The sequence below is a fragment of the Caloenas nicobarica genome, chromosome 1, assembly GCF_036013445.1.
Source record: "Caloenas nicobarica isolate bCalNic1 chromosome 1, bCalNic1.hap1, whole genome shotgun sequence".
In the NCBI taxonomy this organism is placed as follows: Eukaryota; Metazoa; Chordata; class Aves; order Columbiformes; family Columbidae; genus Caloenas; species Caloenas nicobarica.
This window is the reverse complement of record NC_088245.1, coordinates 170,981,042-170,995,054: the sequence shown is the minus strand read 5'-3', so window position 1 is coordinate 170,995,054 and position 14,013 is coordinate 170,981,042.

The following is a 14,013-nucleotide window of genomic DNA, read 5'->3' as shown; positions in this document are numbered from 1 at the left end:
TGTATTTGCTAAAGAGATAGGGAGGATAATCTCACAGAAAGTTGTTGAAGGATAAACTCACAGGAATTTAAGAGGAATTAATCTTATATTATTGAAATATAACTAGTTTCATGTATAGAAGGATATATTTTCCCTGAGGAAAGAATAGATAAAATTAAATCCTGTGCAGTACATTTAACTGGGTCTCTGTTAATATATTTTAAAATGATAGCACTTAACTACTATGTTTAACATGTAAAGTGAGCTGGAGTCATAAACCAAAGTTCATATCGCAGGCTTTTCTTTTGTCTACAACCCATTCTTTATGAAATATTCTTTTGGTGTCATTACACTTTATCATGTCTAAATGTGCACTGGTAAGGACTTTAATCCACAGATTACTGCCACAATAGAATGACTTTAATCTCCAGAGCTGTATTGTATTTAGAAAGCAATATATTTTATAATCCTGTAGAATGCTTTCCTGCATGCACATATTGCTGCATGCTAAAATCCTTACCAAAATATACCCCAAAACAACCTGTTTACCATTTGTTCTGCTACAGTTTTCAGTAATTAGGGGATCAATTAATTAAAAGATCAAAGGCACTAAGTAGCGGGTCAATTATGCTTTTACTTTAAAAACACATTTTATATGCTTCTATTTATAAACATAAAATAGCTGGTCATATTGAAGCAATCTTTGGGCTTCAAAAGAACAGACGCCTCTGAAGCCAAAGTTATGTTTTTTTTCCTTCTTAATTTTTGCCATGCTTAATTCTTAAATGAACTCCAGGCTCTTTGCTGTAGCAAATTAGAAAGGCCTGTGTATAATGAACATGCAATTGCTGCACATTTCAAATGAAAGCTCTGAGTCCTGCTTGATAAAACCCTGATAGTGCAATATGGCTGAAGAATACAAAAACCTGTAATGGAGGAAAAATTTTTAAAATCCATTTCTGATGTGCAGGGACACACTCCTAATGCTGTTTCTCCTTACCAGCAAAGACTCTTGTTGACATGGCAAAATTGAACACAAATTTTCACACCTTCAAGGAGTCTCACCATTCACACCCATGCATCATCCTGCATTTCCCCCAGCTGCAAACATTCTATTCTCCCTCCAGATACCACACAGGTTACCTCCCCCAGACCCCTTTTTCAACAACATGCATCCCTCCCCCATTTGAACAACTCCTGCAAACCAAGACACCAAACTCTTCTCACCTCCTGCACTGCCCATGAAGGAAAATGTTCTCTTCCACCCTCCCATTTTACATCCTGCCTTCCCTGCTGTGGTTGGCTTTGAACCTGCAAATGCAAATGTTGACACTGATTGAATTTTTGCATTCCTGCAGGATTTAAGTGGTATGTGGTAGCACAGGTGAAATTGGGACCTTTTGCCGTAAATAATTTTATCCTCAGGAATTAACTGTGCTGAGGAAGGAGAAGCTCTTAGGTTATTATTACAGCTGGGAATTGTTGCCTGGAATGGGCAATCCCTGTGTCAGTCTTATTGATGCTGTTATTTGAACAGTTGGTCAATGGGCAGGATTTGCATTGTTCCTGGACGTAGTTTGTGCATTCCTGTGCTGTAAAATCATATTTATTGTCTGAGGGTTTGCAACTGATCATGTGGCTTTTTGTAACAATTTTGACTTTTGTATAGTTCAGAATCCTCTCTAAATGCTTTGTGCCTTTCACCAAACTATCAAAAAGCTACTTTATTTCATTCCTATTCCCTCATGTAATTACACTTTATTTTCAGCAGCTTTCTGCTCTGTCTCTGTTTCTCTTTGTTCCTGATACACACTGTAAAATATACTCAGAAAATGAACTAGCAAATTAGCACTCTGGGGATAAGTAAATCATGTTTTTCTGTTACATTTCTTCTTTCCATCCTTCCTTAGAAGTTTTTTTCAGGCAAGTCTGTATTGCAAATGGAATTTATTATTGAAATTCACTTTGTTCCATTATCCCTAAGAGACAGAAAATTTAAAATGTAAAAGATTTAAAATATCATATCTTAAATACTACATTTTTTCCAAGGATATTATTTTATGTGAAAACTTGTAAAATAATACCCATTTAGGAGGGTATACTTCCTTCTGTTGAAATGCTGCAGTGGTGATGTTGCCTACAAACACCATTCCACAAAGTTATCAACAGATGAATGCCTAGATCCAGCAAAACATGATTGTACAGTTACACTTCATTGTGGTTTAACCCCAGCCAGCAATCAAGTACCAGCCAACCACTCACTCACTACACAACCCACCAAGTGGGATGGAGGAGAAAATTGAAAGGGAAGAAACTCGTGGGTTGAGGTAAGAACATTTTAATAAGACAGCAAAAAAAAAAACAAACCAAAAAAAACAACCTACTACTCCTACTAATATGTATCTCTTTCTCTCTCCATATATATAAAGTGGTGCACAAGGCAGCTGCTCATGAACACTGGTCCTGTATAGCCAATCTGAGAAGACCAGTGATCCAGACAGCAGTTTGTGCTCAAACATGATTGAGCCAAACAGGCAGCCTCAGAAAGGAGAGCATCCCAGTCCCGAACAGCTGATCTCAGCAAGAGAGCAAAAAGGCAAAAGTCAAAAGGCCAAAATGGCAAAAGGCCAATATACTAATGAACTAACAAGCCAGAAAAGGCAGCTCCAGCTATATACCAAGCATGACATTAATGGTAGGGAATAGCTCACTGGCCAGCCTGGATGTCAATCCAGGTGCTGTCCTGTTTGTGCCCCCTCCAGCTGCCATGTGCACCTGCAGCTGGAAAACTGAGAAAGTCCTTGATCTCGGCAACAGCCAAAACATCAGTGAGTTCTTGCATTCTTTTCGTGTAATCTCCAAAACACAGCTTAGCTACTGGAAAGAAAAAGTTAAGTCTTCCCAGGCAAAACTTGGGAAATTCAGTGTTATCATATTATTCTCATACTAAAACCAAAACAAAATACCAAAAAGAAAGGTTCTAACTACTGTGAAGAAAATTAACTCAAGCCTAGCTGAACTAACACACTTTCTCAAAGCCAAATGTTAAATGTGGCCACAAATATTTTCTAAATTAAGGCTGCAATGAGCAATGCATCATTAAAATGCATTGAGAACAGGTTTCTATAGAAACAGGTGTTATATATGGTGGAGGTTTCTTTCGTTGTTTTTGTTTGTTTGTTTGGAGGTGGGGTTGTTTGTTTGTTTGTTTGTTTGTTTTCTGAGAATCTGAAAGGTGATTCTGATGTCTTTGCATTATCACTTAAGATGAAGGCACTACATCCATAAAGGTAAATTTGGTGTTACCAGGGAGCACTACTGGTCACTGGATTATGTCCTACATAGTTGTAAACTGGCATGTTTAAGACCTGGGCCTATCTGGGCGTAGCTTGGATTATAAGGACTATAGCATTATTTTCAATTTTGAAAGTGACCCATTTCTGAATGTAAATGTGTTTGATATTATGAATATGGGCTGATCCATATTGTTGCACTCAATGGCAGAGGACTGCCCCAGAACTGTTCAAGTTATAGCATGGAAACCTTAACCTTGCCTTGAGAAGTGTTTGGATCTAATCATAATTTTCAGAGATGGAAATAAACTCTAGACAACTTCATTCTATCAGTAATGAGAAATAATTTTTCTCTAACTTAGCTTTGCATAATCAGTCTCTGAATACTTCCTCAGAATTCACATGGTTATTACCTTATCACAAACTCAGCCCTACTTGCAGGCATTTTTATATAAATACTTTTAATTTTGGTGGGGTTTTGTTTGTATGTTTTGTTGTTGTTGTTGTTGTTTGGGTTTTCTGTTTATCATTTTTTTTCTTTTGTTGTTGTTGGTTTTTTTTGTTTGTTTTTCCCCAGAAATATACCCATATATATATGCATATTTATATATATCTGCATCTTGTCTTTTTCTGCTTGCCTATTCTTTGCAAAATTACAGATCACACCAATCCTTCTTTTGGAGGTGTAGTGCACAAATAGTGTCTTTAACTAAGTACATTAGGACCTTGTGTTTCTTGCAGGACTTTTAGAATTATCAAGAGCTTCTAGCCAGGCATCAGCCATGAAAATAATCCCACAATAAGCCAAGCTAAAGAAAAGCTTTACCAAGTTCCACTTGGATAGGAAATCCTCAGGTTGCTCACAATCCCCTCTGCCCACGCAGCTGAAAGCATTGCTACATTTGGGTTGCAGGGAAAGCTGGGTAGTTAGAAAACATGGGGAAACAGCAGCAGCAAAGATACTACACATTTCATCAGCTATTGTCAGTAAAGCTTATTGTGAACAAATACCATGCCTCCTTCTATTTCATCACCATGTCCTATCTACCATCCTCCTGTCTCTCTGCATTTTCCTCCTGGCAGGACTAGTGTTTATTTCCTATTAGCTGTTCTTTCTCTGTGCCAATGAATCTCTTAGAGTAACTCTGGGTGCTAAGTCATCCCTCCTTCCCGCATACATTCTGTTTTCTCTGAACTGAAATCTTGCTCGGGTCCCCCAAATTCTCCTTACCTCTTACCCAGTGGCAGGGGTATCTGTCATGGGCTCTGTAATTCTCCTTGTTCCATTAAGACCAGGCTGAAAGGCTGAGGGAGCTGGGTCTCTTTAGCTTGGAGAAGAGGAGACTGAGGGGTGACCTCATCAATGTTTATAAATATATAAAGGGTGGGTGTCACGAAGATGGAGCCAGGCTCTTCTCGGTGACAACCAACAGTAAGACAAGGGGTAATGGGTTCAAGCTGGAACACAAGAGGTTCCACTTAAATTTGAGAAGAAACTTCTTCTCAGTGAGGGTGATGGAACACTGGAACAGGCTGCCCAGGGAGGTCGTGGAGTCTCCTTCTCTGGAGACATTCAAAACCCGCCTGGACACGTTCATGTGTAACCTCATCTGGGTGTTCCTGCTCTGGCAGGGGGATTGGACTAGATGATCTTTTGAGGTCCCCTCCAATCCCTAACTTTCTGTGATTCTGTGATCCTGTGAAGACCAGACCAGACCAGACCACTTGAATCATAGAATGAATCATAGAATGAATCATAGAATAATAGAATGTCTTGAGTTGGAAGGGACCCACAAGGATCATCAAGTCCAGTTCTTGTCCCTGCATATGACAACCCCACAGTTCACACCATGTGTTTGAGGGAGTTGTCCTATCGCTTCTTGAACACTGTCAGGCTTGGGGCCGTGACACCTCCCTGGGGAGCCTGTTCCAGTGTCCACCACCCTCTGGGGGATGAACCTTCATCTAAACTAATCCTCCCCTGGCACATCTTCCTGCCATTTCCTCAGGTTCTGTCACTGGTCACCAGAAAGAAGAGATTGGCACCTGCCCTTCCACCTCTTCTTATGACAAAACTGTAGCCACAATGAGGTGTCCCCTCAGTCTCCTCTTCTCTAGGCCAAACAGACCTAGTGAATTTAGTTGCTCCTCATACGACTTCCCCTCCAAAGCCTTCACCAACTTTGTGGCTCTCCTGTGGACACTCTCCAGTAGCTTTATATCCCTTTTATCCTGTGGCACCCACAGCTGCACACAGCGCTCCAGGTGAGGCCGCACCAGTGCAGAGCAGAGCGGGACAATCACCTCCCTGCCCGGCTGGCAATGCTGGGCTTGATGCACCCAGGACACGGGTGGCCCTCTTGGCTGCCAGGGCACACTGCTGGCTCATGTTCAACTTGCCATCGACCAGAACCCCCAGATCCCTCTCCAGAGAGCTGTTTTCCAGTATCTCATCCCCCAGTCTGTATGTACAGCCAGGGTTGTCGTGTCCCAGGTGCAAAATCCGACACTTGCCCTTATTGAACTTCATGTGGTTGGTGATTGCCCAGTTCTCCAATTTGTCCAGATCCCTCTGCAGGGCCTCTCTGCTCTTGAGAGTGTCAACAGCTCCTCCTAGTTTTGTGTCATTGGTGAACTTACTTAGTATTTCCTCAAGTCCTGTGTCTAAGTCATTTATGAAGACATTGAAGAGCGCTGGCCCTAAGATGGATCCCTGTGGAACCCCGCTAGTGACTGGTTGCCAGCTCGACATAACCCCATCTACTAGAACTCTTTGGGCCTGACCCATCAGCCAGTTGCTCACCCACTGCATTATGTGTTTATCCAGCTGTATGCTAGACATCTTGTCCAGTTTGTCAACTTGGCCCTCCAACAACAAATGTCTTATGTGCTGGGTTGTCTTGTCCCAATTCTTTCCTCCCCAGCAGCATTCCTTATTCTCTTAGACCAGAGGCCACGAACATACCCATTCCCTGTTCTTCCTATCCTGTATTTATCCACTCCATTCCTTTCTATACCAGGGGAAGCTCCATTCTTTCTTTCCTCAGTTCACTTCCTCTTTCTATCCCATAACACTGTCATTTGTCTGCAAAATATATTATCAATCCATACTGTTCTAACAAGGGAGCGCCAGAGGTACTTCATATTTCAATATGGTCTTATCAAGTGTGAAATGACTGATGGTTGGAGCTACAGAGAGTCACAGAAGTGATTTAACCTGGGGTTGTGCTAAACAGATGGCAACGAATGCACACACACACACACACACCCCCTCCCTGTTTTCCATCTTTCTTTTTAAATGTCTCCAGTCAGTAGTCTTCTGCCCATGAATTATTAGAATAGTCCCTACAAATGTGGATGTGATTGAATACCATCTTTGAAACTACTACCTAATGGATAAAGAAGCAGACAAATTGGCAGATATATTTTTTAAATTACTGAAAACTGCCAAAGTGGTGCTGGTATGGTTATCCTACAAGTATTTTTAGCTTTTCTGAAGTTTCTTTTTTTTTGAAGATGCATGGTATATCCATGCACTTAGAAGATATTGCTAAATTAATTTCTTTCCCACTGTCTTTTCCTTCTTTTGGAGCCATATGGTCCAAGGTTTGAAAATGAGAAGAGTTCAACTATTCACCAAAGAAAAGTGGTTTTAGAATTTGCTGAACCATATACTGTCTGAGATTAAAGTGTTCTTGTCAACAAATATAAAATATGACAGGAAAAAAGTGTTTCCAAGAAGAGAGACTTCAGCTCCTCTCTGAGAGTATTCCTATTTGTTTTCTAAATTTTTTATTGCCAGTGATATTTTGATAATGACTGTAAAATCTGCTGCATTCACTTAATCCGCCCATTACGTGTAAAAGAGCAATACTACACGCTTGAGGTTAATTAGAGCATAACTCCCCAAGCAACATACATATGTGCTGGCACTAAAATGAAAACTTTAAGCTGGTTGGTTGCTTTTAATGCTGCTTTATCATTTACCATCTGTCAAAAAACAAACTACTAGGCTATTCTGTTCCCTTCTGACCCCTTGCAGAGATAATACTTGCTAGAGAAACACATGATTTTATCAGGAAGACCTGAATTGTCACCCAGTCTTCTGGTTTTGCACAATGTGAAGTACTGCATGTAGTGAGCACCATGACATACCATTTGCTCATGAGATTTCTTCACACTTTCCAAAATTGGATGTATTTAATTGTGTTTTTTTTTGTAATTTCTGTGCATCTATAATAAACAGGCAGCAATCTGTGCCCTGTTCAATAAGTAACATTGCTTTTCCTTCAGTGTAAGCCCTTGCTCAGAATCCTGCGTGAGAAGGGAATATTTAATACTTAGGCAAACTGCCTGCAATAAAACTATTCTGAGCTCTCTTGTAGATGATCTGCCCTTTAGATTAGTTCAGGTTCACACAGCTGCACAGTGAATAGAAATATTTCACAGCTCAATAAATGGGGCAGCTGGTATTTTGATTCATCTCACAGCAATTTTACTAGGAATCAATAAAGTATGGTGCTCATTTTGAACAAAAGAGCACATTTGATGGGATATCATCATTGTCATCATGGTCAGCTTCTAGCAGCCTAGAGATGAATGAGTGTGTCTCTCAGAGTCATACCTTTTCTCATCTTAATGTACACATTGACATTTTACTTCCCTATCTGTTATTAGCTCACAAGCATTTGTAACAAAGCAAAGAAATAAACAAACAAAACCAGAAAAAGGAAAGAAGAAGAAAAAAAAAAGTGTTAATCATTGCTTGTATGGAAAACAAAAAGTAGTTAAGGTTTCCTTTGTTTCCTGGGAGGAATTGCCAAATAGGCATATCAAATAGTATCAATACTCTAGGAGCTCCTCACTGCCCTACAATCAGATTTCCATTTTATATTTTAAGTTCAGCAGTGGTAACCTCTCTGCTCTCCTCTCTGCTTTTAACTTGGCACGTTTTGCACTTGCCAGCACTTTTCTCTTGTTATGTTTCAGTACAGTGGTCTCTGAAACAAGACCCTGCTCTGTGTCAGTATCTTCATCTTGCACTTTTGTCCACTGAAATAATTTTTTAGTATTCATTTTCTTCTTCTTTTTTCTTTAAGTCAGTGATATTTCCTATATTTTCTGTGAGATGTTGCTTGAAAGGCTATTCGCAGCATTTCACATACGTCTTTGTGAAATGCAATCAGAATTCATTTATTTCGCGGAGTTGGTAAGATGGAACCAGGCATAATCTCTCTCAGTTAAATATAATTTGAAGGCTACTGAAGGTCACACCTTTGGCTACTCAAACCTAAGACTACATTTCTTTTTAGAAAAATGATTTTCTATTGGCTTTTCCCTCCCTTGCTCACTCTGATTTAAATAGATTTTCCTTGCGTATTTTTCTCAAGCCTAATTTTCATTTATCATAATTTCCATTAATACATAATATAGCTAAATTGGTAACTCCACTTCTACAATCATGTAGTTTTTACTCATATGATCTCCTTTTAGCCTGGAATTCTAAGCACTTGGGTTTAGTCCAAAGTTATTTCCTCTTGCTAAAATGGAAGTTTGTTCATCCTTCAGAATTAGGACAGAAGATCCTGCTCTTAAAAGTTATAAGACTATTGTTCACAGGAAGCAGCTGGATAGTGAAACCTTGAATGTAGCTAAGGATTTTTTTCTGAGTAACTAAGTTAGCAACAGCAGTTTTAAGCTCTTCTTTCCTTGCTTCATATAATTGATCATATCACTAGGTGAATACTTTGCAAAAACATCTGTATGGGTCAAATTTTATTTTTTGTTTTAAATCACAGCCTTTCAAATCCAGCCTTGATTTTGTGTTAATAGTCCTCTCCTCACTCTGGTCATTTAATGCCTTGTCTATCAGTAGATCTATGACACCTCCATTTTTTGAGTACTTTGTCCATTATTCCCATCCCAAGCAAGAGGAGGGTGAAATAGATAGTCAATGGCCTTTTGACCACTGCTGATGGTATTCCTAAAAGAAACCATAGGTGGAGGCAGAAAATTTCACTTTCTGCTCCAAATTCTTGAAGAAGGTTATATACTTGCACAGACTAGATGAACCTATACCCAGGATACTGTACCTCGTAGAAAAAATATTAAGAAAAACAAACAATTTTCATGTGTTTTTATGAAGCCACATTTCATTCCTATTCTGGGAATTTGTGGCTGGGCTTTGAGGCACAAGGAGCCCATTGGCTTATAGTAAAAGCTTGTCAGTGGGGTAGCCAAAACAGTTTCTTGTCTCTGTGTATGATGTTCACACTCATACTTTCTGTTTTCTAAACCATAGGTTGGATTTTGCCTGTGGACTCCAGTGACCATTGAACACAAGTAGAACGTGGCATGCAATTTGCCATTGTTCTTATCTGGATTGTGATTTCCCTACACCAACATAACAGAGTTGTGTTAACTCTTGTTTTGATAGTAATTTCATACAACAGTGGTTTTGGCAAAGAGTAAACAAAAATATTGTGGAAAATCAAGTGTGTTTATTGTACTGAAGGATCTTTATTTCATATATTTTTACCATTTGGGAAAAGGTTTCTTTTATTTCTCAAAAGCCCTTGCAGCAGTAACTATCTTGAATAACAGTATTCCCTATACTCCAAACATTTTTCTTCTTCCAGAAAGCACTTTGAAGACACAGTTAAAATGTACTTACGAGAGATAAACAGTGCTGTTATAGGAGTAGCCAGCAACAGAGAGAATTATGTTTTAAAGCTATATATAGGAGAAAGGAAATTTTCATTTCACTAACTTGATGTTAAAATAAATTGAAACTCCTGGGATTTTCCCTTTTTTCTGTGGTCTTACACTGGGAAGAAAGGCCAAGAATCTTAAAGGTATTTGGACGTCCAGCTGCCTCTAAAGCCGTGAACAAAGGCATATAAGCCACGCTGGCTGTCTTGGTAAATAACATTCATGTTAAAGTGATAGGCTGTTGGAAGTTCAAAAACTTCTTTATTTGGCTTTTGTAGTCTTCTATCTCAGACCTGAGGAAGTGCTTTTGTGCCCAAAAGATTTCCACATTTCAGCTGAATAGATTTTATCTTTCTACGAATCTACAAGTAGTTGCATTCAAAAATTAAAGTCCTCAAAATCCTCCTCAAATCCTCTTCAAATTCTGCCTAATTCTGGGTATGTCTGCAGCCATGTGGTTCTACTTTTTGGCTAGACATCTTCAAACATATATTTGGAAGTGCTCAGAGTTGCTTGCATTTTGAGGTGTACGAAATGTGTTACTGAGGCCAAATCCACAGAAGTCCTAGCAATTAGAGGAATGAAATGGGAAATGGAGGAGAGCTTCATGTCTCAGCTCTTCTCACTTTGATGGGGTATGGATTCTCCATTTCTAACTCCCAGGAGAACAACACAAAGCTGTGAAACAGGCTAAAACATGTCTTTGTTTCTCCCGTTGCATGTGCCACTTCTGTGGAGAGAAATGTAGGACTCAAAGGCCAAAAGAAAGCAACTGAAGAGACAGCACAATTCTACCTGAAAGAGACAGCACTCGCCAAAAGAAGGGAAACGTACTGTATTCTGCTTGCTGTCACTCAGTCTTTCAGGCACTATGTATTGAACATTCATTGACTTGCTGCTAACATCTCTGCTACATCAGGGATTCTGGCCACTTCACTGGGCTATAGCGTCAACAGTTCCCACCTGGAAAAATAAATGCAGACATCCTGGCCGTGGTCCTGGAGCCAAAGGAGATGGTAGTATGCCTGCAAACTCCTTTAAGCCTTCATGATTGTTTATGGCCACTACTTGCCATTTGAACTGAGTTGAGCCTTGACAGCTGTTCTTCATTTGTGATCTAATCTCATTTGGTGTGCAGACCATTAATGTTTCTAGCTGCTGTTAGCAGTACAAAAAATTTTGCAGGAGACATTTTAATACAAAAAGGGGCATGGTAGAAATATTCTGGAGAAGTTTCTAGAAAAAGCAGATATCTACATTGGCATTGCTGGAGGACGGAAAGGAAACAGAAATAGATTTAAAGTCTGAGGAGTAGATTCATCAGTGTTTAAGCACATAAACCAAGCTACCTGCTCCTGTGTCTTAGTGGCATTATTGCAGTAGCTCAATTTGTATTTAGTGTTGAAGTTTGCTGTGTCTACTTTAGACTTTTGTATGATCAAAGGGAAATTTTGGCCTGAATATTTATGTTGCTGTGTGCATGTCACCTTCTAGACCTGACATTGCTTTCCTCATGTGTCACAGAAGTCTTAGCTGCGCAACAAATTCAACTCCAGGTTCATAAATAGCCCAAAGACACATTCTTGATACATGTTGCTATAATTAAAAATGAACACATTTGGTCATTATAAAACAACTTAATCTGCCTGTAAAATACACTGGTATTTCCTTTGCACCAAGTGCCTAAGAAATATGTTTTTTTAACCTCTGGACTACAGTTTATCAACACCGGGTTTGTTCTCAAAAGTGCTCTTTCTCCTGGGGTGGAAAAAAACAAACGCAATCTTCAGAATGAACATGGGAACGTTACAGTGGGCTTTTTCCCATTGTTCAAAGTCTAATGCATAGGAAATTACTGTCTACTACTGGTAAAGAGGCCAAATGTGTGATTTATATAACAGCCAACCAAATATGCTTTTAACTGCCAGCACTTCAGAGAAAAAGAGAGAGAGAGAAAGAGAGAGAGACAAACCTCCGACCTCCTTTGTGCAACTTCAGTAGAAAAAGAATATTTTTTTTTTCAGGGATTTTTCATTTATTAGTAACCACAGAAGACAAAATCAATCTAATAACAAGAATTCTGTGATCATCTGAAAAGTAGGGGGATAATGTGTTCTGTCAACTTGTTTTCCTGGTATATAGTAAAATAAAGATTTTAAGACTTTTTTCTCTCTCATTTATAATTTTAATTTTAAAATGTATATCATTTATTTTAGCTATACAGTATTTAAATACAGGATAGTAACCTGGCTGCATATAGAACAATAGTCAATATTTTTGAAAAAAGTCTGCAAACACAATGAACAAACCTCAGACTAAGCAATACAGTTCTTCAGAAATTGCAATATTGTCAAAAACTATAGGTAGAAGTAAATTCCCAACTTGTTCTTTGGCAGGCTGTCAGGCGTGGTGTTTTTGAAGGCTAAACCAGCAGATAGCAGGAAAGGCACAGCAGATTTTCTGCAGGAGTCCCTTTCCTCCACATGCTCTTCTGGGGCTGTGCCTTGGTTTCAGCAGAGTTTCAGGCCAAAGTGGTTATCCTGTAGTTGTTTTATTTTTCACTTCTCCAGCTAGTTCCTTCCTGTTGTATTTTCCTTTCAAAGAGTAGAATAAATAGCAATTATTTCTTCACTTGTTGCTTGTTTCTCTGAGGCCAGCCGCAATGCCATAAAACTCAGAGTGACCCAAGAAACTTCAGTTGATATATAAAAAATTACTTATTTGGGATCCAAACATGGAAATAAAACTGGGACTACTGTTGGAGCCTGGGAGTCTCTCCTCTGCAATGAAACATACCTAGTGAGAAAGAGAGTGAGTGAAAGAAAAAATGTCAGAAAAATTAGGGGAGTGAAAGGAAAAGGGGCCTGGCAGATCTTCACGTCCTGACTTCAAAATGTACTCAACAAATACTACTCCAACCTTTTTTAAAAATCCTTACTAAAATGATTTCATAATCTCCCTTGACAATCCGTTGCTCTGCTTAAGCATTCTTTCTCTTAGAAATTTCTCTAGTATTTAACCTAAATTTCCCTTACTGAAGTTTTAATGTTTTATTTCTTGTTCCATTCCCAGTGGACACCAAGACAGGTCTGTTTGCGTTTTCATAGGGGACATTTCAAGAAATATACAGAACATAATTTTGTATTTTCCCTCATTCTTCTCTTTTCTAGACTAAACCAGATTCCATTTCTCTAAGCTTTTATTCAAGGTCTTGTTTTCTAGACTTCCAGTTATTCACAAGACTCCCCATCATAATATATCAAAATTGCCCCATGTCTTTCCTGACAGTGCCAACCCTCCTTTCAGCGTCTTTGAATATTGTGGAATGAATGCTTGGCTATTTCACTTGATTCACAGCCCCATCAGCATAAATACCAGTAGGTCGCTAGAAATTTGGAGTCGCGGGGTAAGATTGATCTGATCAAATGCAGATATTTAAATCTTATTTGGTCACCTAAATTCCTTTGGGTAAGGGAAATGGACAGCTCTGAAGAGTGATTTACGTCTCACAAAAGGACATGTCTACATTTGTTTAAGAGACTCTTAAGAGGAAACAGATCTAAAAGCGCCTATTTTTTTCCTTTAACTACATAGGAATCCCAGAGCTTGCTAACCAGCCCAGGGTGCAGTTGCCTAGCAGTCAGTAAAAGGAACCCACAGCAACACATATTCAGAAAAAACAGGTTAGTGCAGAATTTTGCTGATTTCCCATGCACATGTAAAGAGAAACAGGCAACTCTTACTTCGGGAGTTTCATATTTGCCTTGAAAAAGGTGATTAAGCTACAGAAGCTGCACAGGCATTCACTAGGACATAGGTTGTTACTACAGGATTGAACATTTCTTTAGGATATTAAAGTTAAATAGAGAAGTAGGGGACAGAGCTAGGTGAAGCAGTTTAGACTTATGATGATTTATTTTTTCCTATAGCTCTGCAGCTTGGCACATGAATGTCACCTTCAATATGTAATGCCTGTTTCATCTGTAATATACATGCAATGTTTTATACTGCTTTAAATTCTTTTAATATC